Raw genomic sequence first — 19,865 nt, 5'->3', positions numbered from 1 at the left:
GAGTAGGGAAGAACTAAAAGGAGTTGAGAAAGGTAAAACCGTAATCAGAATAAATTGTATGGGAAAAGTATTTTCATTTAAAGAAAAATAAAAGAAACTAATAATACAATTTAAACATTTATAGAATAAATTTCATAAGGTTTCATTGCTCATAATATGAAAGAAACCTCCATTCACTACTCAGTACAGCAATATAAGCTTTATTTTGTTATTATTGAGAATTTCATCATTGAAATATATCAATTGCCACACAATCCTCTCTAAGAGCTAATATAATCTAATTGTTCCACATTCATGACTGCTGACCATAAATAACTCAGAAGATACAACTGTCCACAAATATTTGTATTATCAAGGGTAAGTCTTAGCAAACTACTTACACATTGTAAAAAAGTAAGTATTTGCTCTAAGTATGGAGTATTACTAGGTTTCAATTATAGAGAAATTAACCCAGGAATAAGGCAGAAAATGTTCTTTGGGTTTTTTTTTATCAGGTATCTTTTCTAACTTTTTTTTCTGTAATCTTCAAGTAATGGAGAAAAAGGTAAAATCTTAAGTGTTTCTTCAAGTTATCCTTTAATGGAATTTGAATGCCATCGTAAAGCAACCCCAACACTTGAGCTTAATTTCCTCAGGGCTTCTTTCATGTCTTTGTTTCTCAGACTGTAGATAAAAGGGTTCAGCATCTGAGGGACTACAGAATACATCACTGAAGCCACTACAGTCTTTTCAGGAGAGTTAGTCACTGCAGAACTGATGTACACACCCAAAATTGTACCATAAAACAGTGAGACAACTGACACGTGAGAGCCACAAGTGGAAAATGTTTTATATCTTCTCCCTGTTGATGGCATTCTTATAACTGTTGATAAAATGTGAGTGTAAGAAAAAATTATCCCAGAGATAGGAATGCCACCAAATACACATGATGCAAAATATACCAAGATGTTATTAATGAGTGTATCAGAGCATGCAAGTTTAAGTAGTTGAGCAAGTTCACAAAAGAAATGAGGTATTTTAATGTCAGTACAGAAAGACAAGTGTAAAACCATCAGAGTGTGCAAGAGACCAAACATAAAGCTAAGGACCAGAGAGAATAAAACCATCAGGAGACACCAAAAAGGGTTCATGATTGTGGAGTACCTCAGAGGGTGACAAATGGCCACATAGCGATCATAGGCCATCACAGCAAGGAGACAGTTTTCCAGTCCAGTGAAAACCAACACAAACCAGACTTGTATAAGACAAGATGTGTAAGATATGTTTGATTCTGAGTTATGAGGTTTGTGAGCATCTTTGGTATTGTGTTTGTGCTTAAACAAATGTCATTAATGGAAAGACTACAGAGAAAAAAGTACATAGGTGTGTGCAGGTGTATGTCAGAGATGACAGCCAATATGATGAGCAGGTTTCCTAGTACAGTGACCAGATATATGCATAGGAACAGAATGAAGATAAGCTGCTGGAGCTGAGGATCATCAGTTAGCCCAAGGAGAAGAAATTCTGAAACAGCTGAAATGGAATGGTTTCTAGATTTCATTTTTCTGATAATTCTTATGGAAATGAGGACTGAACATAAAAAAATAAATAAAAATTTTGCTAGATTTACAATACTTGTATCACCTTCTCATTTGATGAAATGACAATTCTAGAACTGTTTTCTACTTCCTGATCACTCCTAGGTTTATGGCTCTGCAGTGTTCATTCAACACTCAGGATGTATTTGTAAAGTATAAAATTGAACACCTAGAAGGAAAAATAAAAGAGAAATTGACTCTTCATACATTGTATAAAATTTAAATTTACAGGCTAATGATCTATGTTCACTTTCATCTTGTACCTCTCCAATCACATTTATGTTATCAGACTACAAAGTATTACAAAGTGTTAAATCAGTAAACTCTATGAGATACATCATACAACTTTACAATTAATATGTGCTTTTAAAACATCAAACTTGACACTTACATTCTAGACAAAACATGTGAATAAGGCCATGCTGGAGAATAATGTGAGGGGCACCTGATACAATAGTGGAGACACTTCATGCTTTCAGTTATAGAAGCACACAGAACACCTCAGGAAATATAAGAAGTATGGACTAGAGATGAGATTCCTGAAATCTAGAAGGATGTTTTAGGCTAACCCCTACTAATACATGAAAAAGTTCTAAAATGTTTAATGGTCTCTCAGATTTCCCAATTTACCATTTTGCTTTTTTATTTTTCTGAAATGATCCTTTTTTTCCCCATGGACTATTTCCCCCATTTCCTTTAAGATATTCTCTTTTTACATATAGCTGAATAATGCAGATGAGGAGAGCAATTATCCAAGGTGTTCATAGAATTATTAAATTTGAGAAGAGGTAGCTTTATATTTGAGAGAAAATGTTGTAGAGACCAGATGTCTATCAGAATACCACGTCTGATGTGGATGGCAGTGTAGATGAGACTGTGCTAAGGAAATCTAGGTTTCCGTTTTTGTTCTGCAAGAAGTTCATAGGCACCTGGTTTGCATGTATGTTCAGTTTGCTTGTTGCTTCTTTTGCATGAAATTATCAAAATATCCCTATTTATAGTCATTCACTAATGAAGTACTTACAAATTTTCTGTTGTTGAGAAGAATTGTGCTCAACAGCTCACCTAAGTGGGAGAAAGCAAATGTCTTTTTCTCGGGTAAAAGAGGTGCAAAAATGGCTTCCTGGTTAGATAACAAGTAGAAAGAAGAGAGTGAGGCTACTGCTGACTTGCAGCTCAGGCATTTTGATTCAGTGTTTATATGTCTGACAACTATGTAGTCTCAAAGTCCCCATGGCTTGATGGTGAAATCTCCTCATTATACACCAGAAATAGTATCATAATTTTTAGCCCAGGAGTGCAAGCAGGAGTCAATATGACAAGCATTCGGTATAGTTGATAAATTGACCTTATGTTTATACTTCTGTTATTCAGTGTCCTCTGTTTTTTCCATTTCTTCCATTTAATACTTCCTAATCACTGATCATTTAAATTCTGTAAGCAATTTGTGCATCTACTTGTGTTCTTTATTTCTTGTTATCAAGAAGCATATTTGAGTGTGAAATTTGAATACTTAACTCATATTTTATTATTTATTCAGGTTAAAGATGTAATCAGAAATAGGCTTTGTTTCATATACATAACATATATCCAATACCATATGGGGCTACCAGGTCCTCTAGCACAAAGTCATGTAGAAACTGATTGATTATTGATTGGAAATATGATGAAGGCCTCAGAATCTCACAAAAATATCATGTCAGCAGCAAAGGCATAAAAAAGGGCTTTTCCACTACACAACAACAAGCTGAGTGGATTATAAGGAGATGTCCTAATTTTTTGTTATATAACTAAACACCACTGCCTACAGGACGTAGCATAAAGAGTATTCAAAGGAATACCCTTTATGAAATCTGGCATATGGTTGTGTTCCACTCTGTAGAATTTTGAAAATTAAGATATATACACCACACCATTTCACTCTTTCTGGTTTCTAGTGAGCAACTGCTTTGAGTTCAGCAAAGGCTCATTCAATAATCAGACATTTCCTAGAAGTTATGACCATCATATGAACCATATTACAAGTATGCCAAAAAATCTTACAGGTTAGGAAGTTATAGAAAGATCAAACTGAATGATAAAGGATATGTTAAACAAATGAAAGGGATGAAGAATACCCCCAGAAATGCATCACATGGTATTGGGGGAACTCCTTCAGACAATAGCTTTTAAGATACAAACCCACTCTGACAGGTGTAAGATGGTATCTTAAAGTTGTCTTGATTTGCATTTTCCTGATCGCTAAGGAAGTTGAGCATGACCTTAAGTGTCTTTTGGCCATTTGAAGTTCTTCTGTTGAGAATTCTCTGTTCAGCTCAATGCCCCATTTTATAATTGGGTTGATTAGCCTTTTACGGTCTAGTTTCTTGAGTTCTTTATATATTTTGGAGATCAGACCTTTGTCAGTTGCGGGGTTGGTGATGATCTTCTCCCAGTTGTTGGTTTCTAGCCATAAACCAAGGACATTGAGCTTATAATTAGTGATCCTAGAGAAGCTAAATAAGGAGAACCCAAAGAAAAACATATAGGCATCCTCCTGAATATTAACCTTCAGCAAGCGATGAAAGGAGACAGAGACAGAGACCCAAACTGGAACACAGGACTGAAATCTCAAGGTCCAAATCAGGAGCAGAAGGAGAGAGAGCACGAGCATGGAACTCAGGACTGCGAGGGGTGCACCCACACACTGAAACAATGGGGATGTTCTATTGGGAACTCACCAAGGCCAGCTGGCCTGGGTCTGGAAAAGCCTGGGATAAAACCGGACTCTCTGAACATAGCGGACAATGAGGACTACTGAGAACTCAAGAACAATGGCAATGGGTTTCTGATCCTACTGCACGCACTGGCTTTGTGGGAGCCTAGGCAGGTTGGATGCTCAACTTACTAGACCTGGATGGAGGTGGGGGTTCCCTGGACTTCCCACAGGACAGGGAACCCTGATTGCTTTTCGGGCTGGGGGGAGACTTAATTGGGGGAGGGGGAGGGAAATGGGAGGCGGTGGCAGGGAAGAGACAGAAATCTTTAATAAATAAATAAATTTAAAAATAAATAAATAAATAAATAAAGGAAAAAAAAAGATACAAACCCACTTGGTCATGGTCTCATATACCATGAGGTTGTGCTCACTCTCTCTTCCAGTTGCTGAATTAGGTTCCTATTCCCTATTCATGCAGAGGACTGTGATCTGTGAGTCTGTCTACCCCGAAATAACCCTTTATTATAGTGAATTCTGAGCTAGTGTGGGATTTCTTTTTGGCATCCATATTCAGCACACTCCTTTATTAATCTTGACTTTTCTTTTTTTTTCAAATTTTTTATGGTTTATTTAACTTTATTTTATGTGCATTGGTGTGGAGGTGTCAGATCCCCTGAAACTGGATTTTCAGACAGTTGTGAGCTGCCATGTGGGTGCTGGGAATTGAACCCGAGACCTTGGGAAGAGCAGTCAGTGCTCTTAACCACTGAGCCATCTCTCCAGCCCATAATCTTGACTTTTCTTAATGCTAATGAAAAAAAACAATGGCAGAACAGAGACATTAGATAATAGAAAACACTTCTGAATTAAGTAAACCGGTATATTTCAAGGATGTGTTAACCTCAGGATTGAAAGCAGGAGATGTGTTATGTTAGTGATATTCTACCTTCTAAGAGCAATCTGAGTTGTATCATCAAGGCAGAAATAGAATTATCAAATAGCTGATATAGACATACAGTGAGTAGGGCAGTAAGTTCACAATATAAAAGCTGTCTGGATAGATGTTGCAGAGTTCCGTGACCTCTTGTAGGGTAATATATATAGCCATCATTGAGTGGATCCCACACAAGGGAGAATTTTGGTAATTTTTGTCTTGGATGTTTTTGTCAGGATGTTTCCCTGATTTTTATGATCGCATCAACTATTTGATTGACTAGAGAGTACACTCTGGGAGTGGCCCCCATGATGGTGTGTACCCATTCTTGTGGTTGTGACCCCTGTACAATGGCAACCAGCATGGTCTTTTTTTTCCTAATAATATCCAGCCTTGGATTGGAATGTTGGGATTATATCTCACCAAAGAAGCCAAATGGAGCTCATTGACTTCTGTGACTGCCTGTTGACCCTCAAGGGGTAAGAAAATGATCTCATAAAGTTGTCCCACTTTTAGGAAATCATATAACACATCTGGTCTCCCAGTCTCTATGGGCAACCAGGGCCTTACCCGATTCATTTTCCCCATTATGTTTTGTAATAAACATAAAGTGATAAAGTGAGAAGCTCAGGCAGGATTAGTTGGGGTTCATTTACTTTGTATTGAGTGAGTGCTATTTGGAATCCCAATATATGAAATGGGGGTACCTTTTATATTTTGTTTGGGGCTATTTTAAAGCCATGTTGTTGGAGGATATCAACAATAGTGGTTACTCAGGGAGCTAGCCCTCATTCCTCCAAATGCCCAATGACTAGATCATCAGTATAAACATATAAAAGAGTAGAAGGGTTTTGTCTCTGTCAAAATAAGGAGAGAGGGCACTATACAAATATTGTTGGCAAAGCTTGAACTATTAGTTCTCCCTTTGGAAGAACAGCCCATTAGTATCCCTCATCATGTAGAGAGTAGTTAACTGTAGGAATGGAAAAGACAGATTTTAGCATTCCTTCTCATGAAGAGCAATTGAGAAGCAGCAATCTTTTAGACTGACTACAGTGAGGTGAAACTGAGAGGGGATTTCTGGGACCAAAGGTAAACCTTTTAAAGGGGCTTCTACTAGCTCTGTATGGGTAGTGATTGCTCATAGGTCCTGTAACACTCTCCAGGTCTCATTGAGTTTACATATCACAAACACAGGACTATTCCAAGGACTCAGATTTCTGGTGATTTCTCTGAGCATCTTAAGTTTAAGTTCAGGTAATGGCCATTGCTCCACCATACTCGCTTACCAAGTTCCTGCCTAATGGGGAAGGTCCTCAGGACAGTGGCCTCTACTTTTGGGGGTGAATCCAGGTGTCAGGGGTCTTCCTGATGACACCTTGCTCAGTTGTATCATCATAAAAGGCTAGGAGGTCAGTTGTAGTAACAACATCTATTTGTCTTAACAAATCTTATCCCAGATTTGCAGACCATGGAGGGTCAGAGACCTGACCTTTCCTTTGTCTATATCTGCCCCCCCCCAGGATATGGAAATGGCCATTCCCTGGGATATAGACCTTTTCCCAACCCCCACGATAGGCAGCCTGGTTATGAGATTGCGGCTTGTCTGGACCTCTCTATTTCTGATAACTATCTTGTCAGCTCCTCTATCTATCAGGCATTAGAATCTTTGTCCTTCAAAGATTATAGTCACATTTGAATTGGAACTCCTCTGCCATTGGAATGGTCCAGTTAATTGAAGGTGCATCTTTTCTTTCTCTGGTTACGCTGGCTGTAAGTCACCTCCAATCTAGTTTAAAGGTTGATTTGAAATGGGTTTCCAATTTATATCAAATTTGGAGTGGCATTCCGAGGCCTAATGGTACCTCTTCTGGCAGTAGGGCAGGAAGACAAAGGGACTCCCTTCTGCACCTGGTTCTTATTGCCCTTTTGTGGGAAAACCCTATTAAAATGCCCCAGTAGACCAAATAAGAAACATTACCCGTGTGTTTGCTTTTGCTGTCCAGATGCCAGGGCTTAAGTAATAGAAAAGGCTAGAGTTTGGATCTGGGCCTGAAAAGTCACTACAAGAGTCTGCTTAGTATGTGCCTGAGTCCTGACAGTCTGCAACACCACAACTCATTGACTCTTGGACCCTTCTATAAGGCCAAAACAAGCAATCCTAGTATCTTGGTTCATACCTTCCCAGACTAGGAGCTTTGTAAATTGGACTCTAAGCCCACTGGGGGGCAATTTCCTCTCAAGGCTGGTCTGTACATGGACAATAAAGTCTGGAAGCGGCTCCCCTAGTTTTTGCCTTGTGCCAACTATAGGTGATTCAGTGGGTCCCTCCTAGCTTTGCCCAGGTCTACCTAACTGACTTGGTCCTGATACAGAAGTACAGTTGTGGCTTGTTGGACCCCAGTGGAAAAGCCTTCCCCTGTACCAGTTAGCATTGCATAAGTGATGGGAACTGGGGGGTCAGCCACTCTATTGAACTGTCCTAGTGCGAGAGGCCTCCTTAAAGAAGGCCATTCATTTAACATATTGGGTTTGCCCAGGGTGGCCTTAGCCAGAACATACCAGTTCTTGGGGATACAAGGATGATAAGCTACCTCCTGAAAGAGAGTCCTGAAGGAGGGGCCATACTCGGCCACTGCCTTCCTCAATTCTTTCTGGTCCTTAGATTCCCAAGGATACCAGGCTAGGGGGCAATTAGGGTTGGGGGCAACACTGATTGTAAACCTTAGAGCTATATGCCTCAGCATAAGTAGGGTTAGGATCCCCAGAAGGCTCTGCCCTATGTTCCTCTGTGTGAGAGGTCCCAGCTTTGCTGTTCCTCCCATATTCATTTCCTCCTGGCAAGGATGGAGCCCCTTATTTGTCCCATTCTCCTCTCCCATTTTATTCTTTCCAGGGCAGCTCATGGCATAAGGAGGCGACCATTCTCTATCACAAACAATATCTACTTTCCTTTTTGTCTTTGCCTCTGCCTGCCTTATTTTTTCCCCTGGAACCACTCTTCAGTAAATTGTGCGCATTTTTCCTCCTTGTCTGACTCCTTTTCTCCCATTCTTTTGGTTAGTTGGTTACTTTTGGATTCTTTAGACAGCCCCCGATCTTTGGCCTTTTCCTGCTCCTCACCTGTCTCCTTTTCTCATGCCCTTCTAGCCAGTTGATTATTTTCAGATTCCTTAGACCTATCCTAGTCTCTGGCCTATTCCTTACCATCTGTTGGGGAAGGCCGAGCAGTGGTGTGAAAACATGTCTTAAGGGCCGTAATAATTGGATAGAATCCCTATGGTGAGGGTATATCAAAGTGTTTTTCCCTTTCTCTGACCAGAGTCTCTGGAGTAGGAGAATTGTCTATATTCTTTCAATCATGTATTTTAATAAAACTCTGATTGGCCAGGCAGGAAGCATAGGCGGCTCAATTAGACAGCAAGTAGAGGCAGGGAGATGGGAACAGGAGAATGCTGGAAAGGAGGAAGCCCATTCCTCATACTCCTGCCCAGACCACTAAGAAGCAAGATGTAACCTGCCAGCTGAGAAAGGTACTGAGCCATGTGGCTAACATAGTTAAGGATAATGGGGTAATATACGTTATAAGAGCTAATACAAAGCCTGAGCTAATGGGCCAATCAGTTTATAATTAATGCAGACTCTCTGTGTGGTTTTCTTTGGGGCTTGTGGCTCTCGGGTACTGGGCAGGACAGAAACCCCCACAAGCAGGACCCGTTTGTGTTACAAGTCTCCACCTGGTTCCATGTGTCCCATGAGAAAAGATTCCCAGTGGGTACCCAGGGGGCCACAGTAATTATATTTTCCCACACCTCCATTGAATTGTAGTCTTACAATTCCAGACCTTGGGAGAGTAGCATATATCTCAACATCATAATCACTTGGTCATATTTGTGTAAATTTGCATTATCCATCATGGGATCCCACTCACCTTGACCAACCACTTAGCCCTGAGACCAGATGTGTCCCTGTTTGGGTGCCAGTTGCCAGGCCTCCTTAGCCTTATTTCCCAGGGAAAGGTGAGTGTGCTGTCTGCCCATTCTGCAGCCGCATGATGCAGGACAATCAGATCTGATAGGCAGTCAAGTCAAAGCAGGAACTTAGTTTATTACTGTGAGTGACATCATATATAGGTCAAGTGACATCATGTGATTCAGGGATACCTCCATCAAATGAGAGACAGCCAAGACCTCCCTCTGGCAGCAGGGGAGTCTACCTAGATTTTGCTGTCACATCCTCACTTGAAAGCTTTACGACTATCTTTCAAACTTGATACAGGTTTTCTCTGTCCTACAGGCCTTGAGGTGCATGCCCTGAGATAACTTTGATCTAAAAAATTCTTCTCTAAAATTGACCACATACTTGGTTACAAAGCAAATCCCAACAAATTCAAAACAATTGGAATAACCCCATGTATCTTATCGGATCACCATGGCTTGAAGTTAGAATTCAACAACAACACTAATCACAGAAAGACTATAAACTCATTGGATTTGAACTGTGTTTAACTGAATCACCCATGGAGTCAAGGAAGAACTGAAGAAATTAAAAGACTTTCTAGACTTCAATGAAAATGAATGCGCAGCATGTCCAAATTTATGAGACACTTTGAAAGCAGTGCTAAGAGGAAAGTACATAGCATTAATTACTTACATAAAGATCCTGAAGAAATATCACACAAGTGACTTAACAGCACATCTGAAAGATCTAGAAATAAAAAGAAACTCACCCAGGAGGAGTAGACACCAGGGATTAATCAAATTGATGGTTAAAATCAAAAGACTAAAAACATAGAATGCAATACAAAGAATCAACAAGACAACAAGTTGGTTCTTTGAGAAAATCAATGAGGTAGCAAACCCTTATCCAAAGCAACCAAATAGGCTTATAGGGAATATGCAATTTTGTTGTGATCCAGCTGTCCTCACTCCCCCTGTCTGACAGTGGAACTTCCTTGTGGTCTGTATTTGACAAGGATGTTTGTGTTCTTTCTGGCTTGTGGGTCTCCACAGAAAGAGTAGAGGTATAAAAGGTTGCTGGGCAAAATAAAGGTTGCTGTTCTTCCACCTGAAAAGAAGCCTTTGTGTCTCAATCCCAGCACCTCCTCCCTCCCCCCACCAGTCTTGGCATCCAGGCTGCGCTGGCAGCAGCACAATTTAACAAAATCAGAAACGAAAATGGGGACATAACGGACACAGAGGAAATCCAGGGGATCATCAGGTTATACTTCAAAAACTTGTACTCCACAAAATTGGAAAATTTAAAAGAAATGGACAATTTTCTGAATAGGTACCATGTATCAAAATTAAAGCAAGAACAGATAAAAAATTTACATGAACCTCTAATACCTAAAGGAATAGAAGTAGTCATCAAAAGTCCCCCCCCCCCCAAAAAAAAGGGCCAAAACAGTTTGAGTACAGAATTATAACAAAATTTCAAAAAAGTGTTAACACCACTTTTACCCAAAAAAAATGAAAGGGACAATAACAAAATCTTTTTATGTGGTGACAGTTACATTGGTAACACAAAGACGCAACTAAGAAAGAGAACTGCAGGACAATATTCTTCATGAATATAGACGTAAAAATACTCAATGAAATACTGGCAAACTAAATCCAAAAACACACCATAAAAATTATCTATCATGATCAAGTTGGCTTCTTCTCAGAGATGCAGGGATAGTCCAATATATGAAAATCTATCAATGTAATAAACCATATAAATAAGATGAAAGAAAAAAGTAGATCATCATCTCCTTACATTCTGAAAAAGCCTACAACAAAATTCAACACACCTTCATGATAAATGTCTTTGAGAGCTCAATAGTACAAGGAATATGTCTAAACATAATAAAAGCAATAGACAGTAAACTCACAGTAAACATCAAAATATCAAATTAAATAAAGAGAAACTTAAAGTGATTTCCTTGAAATCAGGAACAAGACAAGGCTGTCCACTGTCTCCATACCTATTCAGGATAGTTCTTTAAGTGGTAGCTAGAGTGATAAGACAACAAACGGAGATCAAAGGATACAAATTGAAAAGGAATAGATGAAACTTTTGATGTTTGCAGATGGTATTATAGTATAAATATATATCCCCAAAACTTTGATGAGGGAACTACTATAGCTGTTAAACACCTCAGTAATGTGGCAGGATACAAAGCTACTAAAAAAATTCAGTAGCTCTCTTATATACAAAAGATAAAGCTGCTGAGAAAGAAATCATAGAAACATCACCATTTACCATAGTTAAAAATAACAAAAATATCTTTGGATAATAGTGACCAAACAAGTAAAAGACATGCTCAAAAAGAACTTTTAAGTCTTTGAAGAAAGAAATTGAAAAAGGTAACAGAAAAAAGAAATTGAAAAAGATATTAGAAAATGGAAAGATCTCCCATGCTCTTGGAGAGGTAGGGTCAACAGAGCAAAAATGGCAATCCTACCAAAAGAAATCGGCACTCAATGCAACTCCCATCAAAATCCCAGACCAATTCTTAACAGACCTTGAAAGAATAATATTCAATGTCATTTGAATAAACAAACAAACAAAAAACAGAATCGCCAAAGCAATACTTTATGAAAAGGAAATTCCAGAGGTATCACCATCCCTGACATCAAGATCTATATTAGAGCTACAATAACAAAAACAGTTTAGTATTGACATAAAATGGAACAGGTGAATCAATGGTATCAGATTAAAGACCATGATATTGATCCAAACACCTATGAACACTGATTTTTGTCAAAGTAGCTAAAAGTATTCAATGGATTAAAGAAAGTATCTTCATTAAATGATTCTGGTATAACTGGTTGAAAGCATGTAAAAGAATGTGAATAAATCCATATCTATCCCCCTGCATATAACTTAAGTCCAGATAGATCAAATACCTCAACATAAATCCAGCCACACTGAATCTTACTAAAGAGAAAGTTGAGAGTAGCCTTGAACACATAGGCAAAGGAGACCACCTCCTGAATAGAAACTCAGTAGCACAGATACAGTGAGAAGCAATTAATAAATGGGACCTCCTGAAATTTAGAAGCTGTTAAGGACACAGACACTAAGACAATAAAGCAACCTACTGAAAGGAAAAAGATCTTCACTAACTCCATATTGGAGAGAGGACATATCTGCAAAATATATAAAGAACTCAAGAAACTAGACACCAAATTATCAAATAATCAATCAAAAATGGGGTACAGTTCTAAACAGGGAACTGAGACGGTGGGGCTGATCTAATGGGAGCTCACCAAGGTCAGCTGGACTGGGACTAGAAAAGCATGGGATAAAACCAGACTCTCTGAATATGGCGGACAATGAGGGCTGCTGAGAAGCCAAGGACAATGGCACTGGGTTTTGATCTACTGCATGTACTGGCTTTGTGGCAGCCTAACCAGTTTGGATGTTCACCTTCCTAGACCTGGATGGAGGGAGGAGGACCTTGGACTTCCCACAGAGCAGGGAACCCTGACTGCTCTTTGGACTGGAGAGGGAGGGGAGTGTGGGGGAGGGGGAGAGAGGGAAATGGGAGGTGGGGAGGAGGCAGAAATTTTTACTAAAAAAAATTAAAAAAAGAAATTTAGGCTGATGTTTATCATGAGTTCATGAATCCTCTTTCAGTAGGGTAGAAAATTACTTTTTTCTACTTATATTACTCAAACAGTTTATGCTAATGGATCTCTTATAACTGCTTTTTAAAAGGCTAATATTCACTAACAGTGTTCAGCATTTTAAATTAAGCATGTAAGCAATTTTCACATATAACCTTAATAATAAATGAGTAAATGACAAACAAACATATCCGAACTTTACAAGTAGTGTTAAATATATGTGAATTTGTAAAAATTATTCATTATTGATGTATTTAAGGAGTTTGAGAAAAGGTATATTTATTTACTTCTTTACCTAAGCATGTTTCCTCATGTGAAGAAAAAAGTAATATTTCTCTTAAACCATGAGGTTTGTCTGAAACAAACCATTATGGAGAGGGAGAGTGAAGGAGAGAAGAGGGAATGGGAAGGATGTGAAAGAAGGGAGAAAGGAAGCGGGGCTGGTTTCCTAAAGGGGCAGTGTACCCAGGTGACAGACCAGGCCAGAAGATTATAACATCAAGTTATATAACAAATAATTCAGTTTTAATATAAAATTCAACTCAATGATTAAAATGCACCCTGGTGTTCTTGGAATCTCCTATGATTTATCAGTTTACAAAGAAATGAGTGGAAATATTTATGAACAAAATAAACAACATAAGAGGAATTTCTCATCTCAATTTTATGATGCTCAAACACTGAAAATTTATTATCACCTAAGATAACCAACATTACATGGAACATGAAGTCATTAAATATATGTGGGTCATAAGTAGATCTAATACAGAGATTATGTATAGTAAATATCACTTGCCCAAACATAGTATAACCAAACTTTTCTGTGTGGCAACAAGACTAGATTCTGCCAGAATCCAGCCTTCTTACAAGGAACAAGCATACTTGCAGGCTTCCACAGATCCCTTCTCTACTACCCTTAAAAACATTACTCTGTACTTAGACTTCATCTATCCTCCTCCTGAATCAAGTCTGATCTCATTACATGGCATATAACAGCCTACATTACAAAAGACACCATAGAAATTTGGACTATTATAAGAGAATACTTTTAGAATCTGTAGAATTTTGCCATCCTTCATGAAGATCTTTGGCCAGTCATTTTCAAAGCACTCAAAAAAAAAAAGAAAAGAAAAGAAAGAAATAAATAAAGAAAGAAAGAAAGAAAGAAAAGAAAGAGAAGTAGCACTCTCAAATTCTTTCCATAAAACCATTTTTACTGAAATACCCAAATGATGATACAATGAAAAAAATCACAAGCTGGTATCTCTGAGGAACATAGGCTAAACAAATTCTATAAAATACCTGCAATAAGATCAATGCATACATAAAAAAGATTATCTACTGTGAAAACTCTGGCCTTTTCCATGAAATGCAGGGATGATTCATATATGCAAGTCAATTAATGTGATAAGCCATGCAAATGAACTTAAAAGCAAAAAACGCATGATCATTTCAATATATGGAGAAAAAAATCTTTGATAAAATCCAATGTGCTTTCATGTACTAGGGAATGTAGTGCTGTTATTCACAGTCTGTGGTTACCCCACATGACCACCAGGGAGACCAACTCATTGAAATGCAAAAGCAAGGTTTGTTGTATTCACAATACCAGCCAACAGGGACCCTGTCAGTGCAGCAGCAGCAGCAAGAGGAGGTAACCCACCCTTCTAGAGGTCATTATTGTGAATATATATATATCATGATCAAATAAATTTTTAAAAGATGATATTTAATTGGGGGCTTACAGTTTCAGAAGTTTAGTTTATAATTGTCATGGTGGGAAAATGGTGGCAGGCAGACATACATGGTGTTGGAGAAGTAGTTGAGATCTTACATCTCATGCAAAAACATGCAACAGTAAAAGAACTAGAATCATCCTGGCATAGAATTTTGACACCCCAAAGCCCAACTCTAGTGACATACCTCCTGCAACAAGGCCACAACTACTCAAAAAATGCAATACGTCTTTATTATTCACAAATAGCTTAATTGCCTATGGAAAAAGCATTTCAGACAAAATGAGTATATGGGGGGCATTCTCAGTCAAATCACCACAGCTAGAAAATGGAAACAACCTTAATATCCTTCAATCAACAAAAATGTTTCAGTGTGTGAATAAATGTATATGTATACATCTACATATATATGATGTAAATACATGATTCAGCTCTAAAGAAAAAAAAGTGATATGAACTTGGTAGATAAATAGATAGAAATAGAAAATATCTTATTGAGAGAGATAACCCAGACTCAGATAAAAAAAAATCATGTATTCTCTTCTATTGGAGGCTGTGGCTCCAAATCTTCAGATTTGCATACATAGCGTGGGGTGGCTGTAGAAACCATGAAGTGTAACAGATTCATTGCCAAAACAGGAGGTTTGGGCAGCTATAAAAGAGAAAAATAACAACCTTTTCAGTTTTGAGGGAGAAAGGTATCTACAGAAGGAGAAACATGGGTGGATTAACAATAAAAGTATCTGAAAAAACTCTAATGAATGAAGTCATTTATCTAAAAATCAGTAATACAAATAATTCTGTACTAAACTTACAGAGTTTAATGAACTGTTCAGATTTGGCCTGATAATGATTTGTCCAAAATATAAAGAACACCTAACAAAAACCTCAGTAATGGACATGAGAAGGCCTCTTTTAAATTATTTGCCAGACCCATTGACTGGGAGAAGATCTTCACCAACCCCACAACAGACAAAGATCTGATCTCCAAAATATATAAAGAACTCAAGAAACTAGACATTAAAACTCTAATTAACCCAATTAAAAAACGGAGCACTGAACTGAACAGAGAATTCTCAACAGAAGAAGTTCAAATGGCCAAAAGACACTTAAGGTCATGCTCAACCTCCTTAGCAATCAGGGAAATGCAAATCAAAACAACTTTGAGATACCATCTTATACCTGTCAGAATGGCTAAAATCACCAATGATAGCCTTTGCTGGAGAGGATGGGGAGTAAGGGGTACACTCATCCATTGCTGGTGGGAATGCAAACTGGTGCAACCACTATGGAAAGCAGTGTGGCGGTTTCTCAGGAAATTTGGGATCCACCTACCCCAGGACCCAGCAATACCACTCTTGGGAATATACCCAAGAGAGGCCCTATCATACAACAAAAGTATATGCTCAACTATGTTCATAGCAGCATTATTTGTATTAGTCAGAATATGGAAACAACCTAGATGCCCTTCAATGGAAGAATGGATGAACAAAGTGTGGAATATATACATTTTAGAGTACTACTCAGCGGTAAAAAACAACGACTTCTTGAATATTGCATGCAAATGGATGGAAATAGAAAACACTAACCTGAGTGAGGTAAGCCAGACCCAAAAAGAGGAACATGGGATGTACTCACTCATATTTGGTTTCTAGCCATAAATATAGGACATTGAGCCTATAATTCGCGATCCTAGAGAAGCTAAATAAGAATGTGAACCCAAAGAAAAACATATAGTTATCCTCCTGGATATTGGAAGTAGACAAGATTGCTGGGCAAAAATTGGGAACTGGGGGGGGGGGAGGTGGGGTGGAATGGGGGAAAAGGGAGATGGGGAGAGAAAAGTGAGAAGGGGAGAATGGGGAGTGCTTGGGGGAATGGAATGGTTAGGATAATAGAAGGATAGATATGGGAGCAGGAAAGTATATATCTTAATTAAGGGAGCCATCTTAGGGTTGGCAAGAGCCTTGACTCTAGAGGGCTTCCCAGGGGTCCAGAGAGGTGTACCCAACTAGGTCCTTGGGCAGCTGAGGAGAGAGAGCCTGAAATGGCCCGATCCTATAACCATACTAATGAATATCTTGCATATCACCATAGAACCTTCATCTGGTGATGGATGTAAATAAAGACAGAGACCCACATTGGAGCAATGGACTGAGCTCCCAAGGTCCAAATGAGGAACAGAAGGAGGAAGAACATGAGCAAGGAAGACCGCGAGGGGTGCACTCACCCACTGAGATGGTGGGGCTTGTCTATTGGGAGCTCACCAAAGCCAGCTGGACTGGGACTGAATAAGCATGGGATAAAACTGGACTCTCTGAACATAGCGGACAATGAGGGCTGCTGAGAAGCCAAGGACAATGGCACTGAGTTTTGACCCTACTGCATGTACTGGCTTTGTGGGAGCCTAGCTGGTTTGGATGCTCACCTTCCTAGATCTGGATGGAGGGGGGAGAACCTTGGACTGCCCACAGGGCAGGGAACCCTGACTGCTCTTTGGACTGGAAAGGTCGGGGGAGGGAAGTGGGGCGTGGGGAGTGGGGGTAGGGAGAGGGAAAAGGGAGGCAGGGAGGAGGCGGAAATTTTTAATAAAAAATTAATAAATAAATAAATAAAAATAAATAAATTGTTTGCCAGGTCTGTCCAAAAGAATCCCCAAGCACACTTTTTATAGCTCTTTCACTTGGCTACCCCTAAATGTGGAAGACAAATTCCTATTCCTTAAAACATTTTGTATTGCAGAAACAGGTCTCAAAGATTTCTAGGGTGGAAATTATCTGAATGCCCCTTTTCTGAGGACTGTTCTTCATTGTAACCAAGGCTATCATGTAATATTCCAGAGGAGGTAGGCAATTAAGAGTCATACCCTGCTATGATGCCTATAAAACACATTGGTGACCAGCATGGTATGATAATCAAGGTGTAGCAGTGTCATGTAAATATTTTCAGTAAACAACAAGTTTCTAATTGCCTTAAGACCTTTTCAGCAAGAGGGAAACAATGCTTCCTGCTGGAAACCTAGTAGTCAGTGCAGTCATGTAGACATTGAAGGAGGATCTGCAAGCACTACTTTACTAAGCCAGATAATGCCTAATGTGAATATTTCTTCATATCCTGTGTTACATGTTCTCCTCACCCCTTATCAAGGAAACTATTCTTTGTAATAGAAACCACTGAAGAAAGCCACAATAAATAAAAATGAAGAGTTGAGGACCCAAGTTCCAATACAAAAACACTTCTGAATACAAAGCACAAGGAATATTATAGGCGTAGTAGAAAGATTTGAATTACAAAATCAGAGAGTTTCTTGTAATATCATCTGTTCCTCAATCACATCTCACAAATATGACTGTTGTTAGGTAAGTATGGCTTCTGTAACACTATATTACGGAGCAGGGAATTCACAGTGAAAACATAAAGATTTTGCATGATAAAAACATGGGGGGAGTTTTGCTATGTGTACTACAGAAAGTAACAAATAGTCACAAAATAATCATAAGCCATAGGGAATGGGAAACCACCTCATCTGGTAAAGTGCTTGTTATAGAAGGAAGTGGACCTAAACTTTATAATCAGGTTTTTTTTTTGTTTTTCATAATTATGTGTGAGTGTGTGTGTATGTGTCCTATTATCCATATAGACACATTACTTTCAATAGCCTGCAGAGTCCAGCTCTGCTGGCTTCCTCCCAGGGTTCATGTCAGTTATCACAATGAAGCTAAGGGAACACAAAGGGAACTTAGAAGATTTCTAGTCTGAGAGGTTACAGAATGAACTCATATTAGTACTGCTTGCATAATGATTATTTATTCTTATGTCTCTATTCTAATTCTCCTGTTCTGATTCTAATTGTTACTAGTGTCTCCTCCTCTATTCTAACTTTTTACTTTTAGAGAAGGCTTGAAGCAATAAAAATTTTAAAAGTTACCTCTCATTAGTCAAAAGCACGTTTCTCATGTAAGCAATGAGGAGCTGAATCATTTACCATGGAAACATAAGGTTTGAGGAGTAAAAATGTGATCAGACTCCAATGGAACTGTGCCCAGTGACAAACTTTGAGACATAGGTCTTTTGTTAGCTAAACTTGGCAAGTGAAGAATTGGCATGCTTTTCTTATGGTGCTTCATGTAGTTACCTTGGCTAGACACCTGCGACTCTGACCTTGTACATAGGTGTAAAGCTTTTTTTTTAGGTCTTATAACCTTATATTTTCTTTTTTTAATGTTTTTATTTATTTATTTATTAAAGATTTCTGTCTCTTTCCGTCCACCGCCTCCCATATCCCTCCCCCTCCCCCAATCAACTCCCCCTCTCTCATCAGCCCAAAGAGCAGACTGGGTTCCCTGCCCTGTGGGGAGTCCAAGGACCTCCCACCTCCTTCCAGGTCTAGTAAGGTGAACATCCAAACAGTCTAGGCTCCCACAGAGCCAGTACATGCAGTAGGATCAAAACCCAGTGCCATTGTTCTTGACTTCTCAGCAGTCCTCATTGTCCACTATGTTCATCGAGTTCCTTACTCGTGCTCTCTCTCCTTCTGCTCCTGATTTGGACCTTGGGGTTGTTGTCCGGTGCTCCAATGTGAGACTCTGTCTCTGTCTCCTTCCATCGCCTGATAAAGGTTAATATCCAGGAGGATGCCTATATGTTTTTCTTTGGGTTCACCTTCTTATTTAGCTTCTGTAGGATCACGAATTATAGGCTCAATGTCCTTTATTTATGGCTAGAAACCAAATATAAGTGAGTACATCCCATGTTCCTCTTTTTGAGTCTGGTTTACCTCACTCAGGATTCTGTTTTCTATTTCCATCCATTTGCATGCAATATTCAAGAAGTCATATTTTTTTTACTGCTGAGTAGTTCTCTAATATGTATATATTCCATACTTTCTTCATCCATTCTTCCATTGAAGGGCATCTAGGTTGTTTCCAGGTTCTGGCTATTACAAACAATGCTGCTATGAACATAGTTGAGCATATACTTTTGTTGTATGATAGGGCCTCTCTTGGGTATATTCCCAAGAGTGGTATTGCTGGGTCCAGGGGTAGAAGTCCTCAATATCAGTCCGAACACACTGAACCTGATAGAAGGGAAAGTGGGAAGTACTCTACAACACATGGGCACAGGAGACCACTTCCTACGTATAACCTCAGCTGTAAAGCTTTAGATTTATAATCTATTTACAAAGGCCTTTAGTCTAGATTGAACTTGATGTGAGGAAAAAAATAAACTAATTGTGTGCAATTAGTCTTAAACTGAGGAGAAATTGTTACTTTCTTGTGTTAGTCTGAACAAAAGGAACAAGGC

The 19,865-nt window shown here is 38.9% G+C and overlaps 1 pseudogene; it reads right to left on the bottom strand.

Moving 5' to 3' along the window:
- Window positions 1-569: 569 nt before the first annotated feature.
- LOC142846838 (olfactory receptor 7G2-like) lies at window positions 570-1,540 on the bottom strand (annotated as a pseudogene).
- Between the last annotated feature and the right edge of the window lie 18,325 nt (window positions 1,541-19,865).

Source organism: Microtus pennsylvanicus, chromosome 3 (genome assembly GCF_037038515.1).
Source record: "Microtus pennsylvanicus isolate mMicPen1 chromosome 3, mMicPen1.hap1, whole genome shotgun sequence".
NCBI lineage: Eukaryota > Metazoa > Chordata > Mammalia > Rodentia > Cricetidae > Microtus > Microtus pennsylvanicus.
This window is presented reverse-complemented; position numbering and strand designations above follow the sequence as displayed.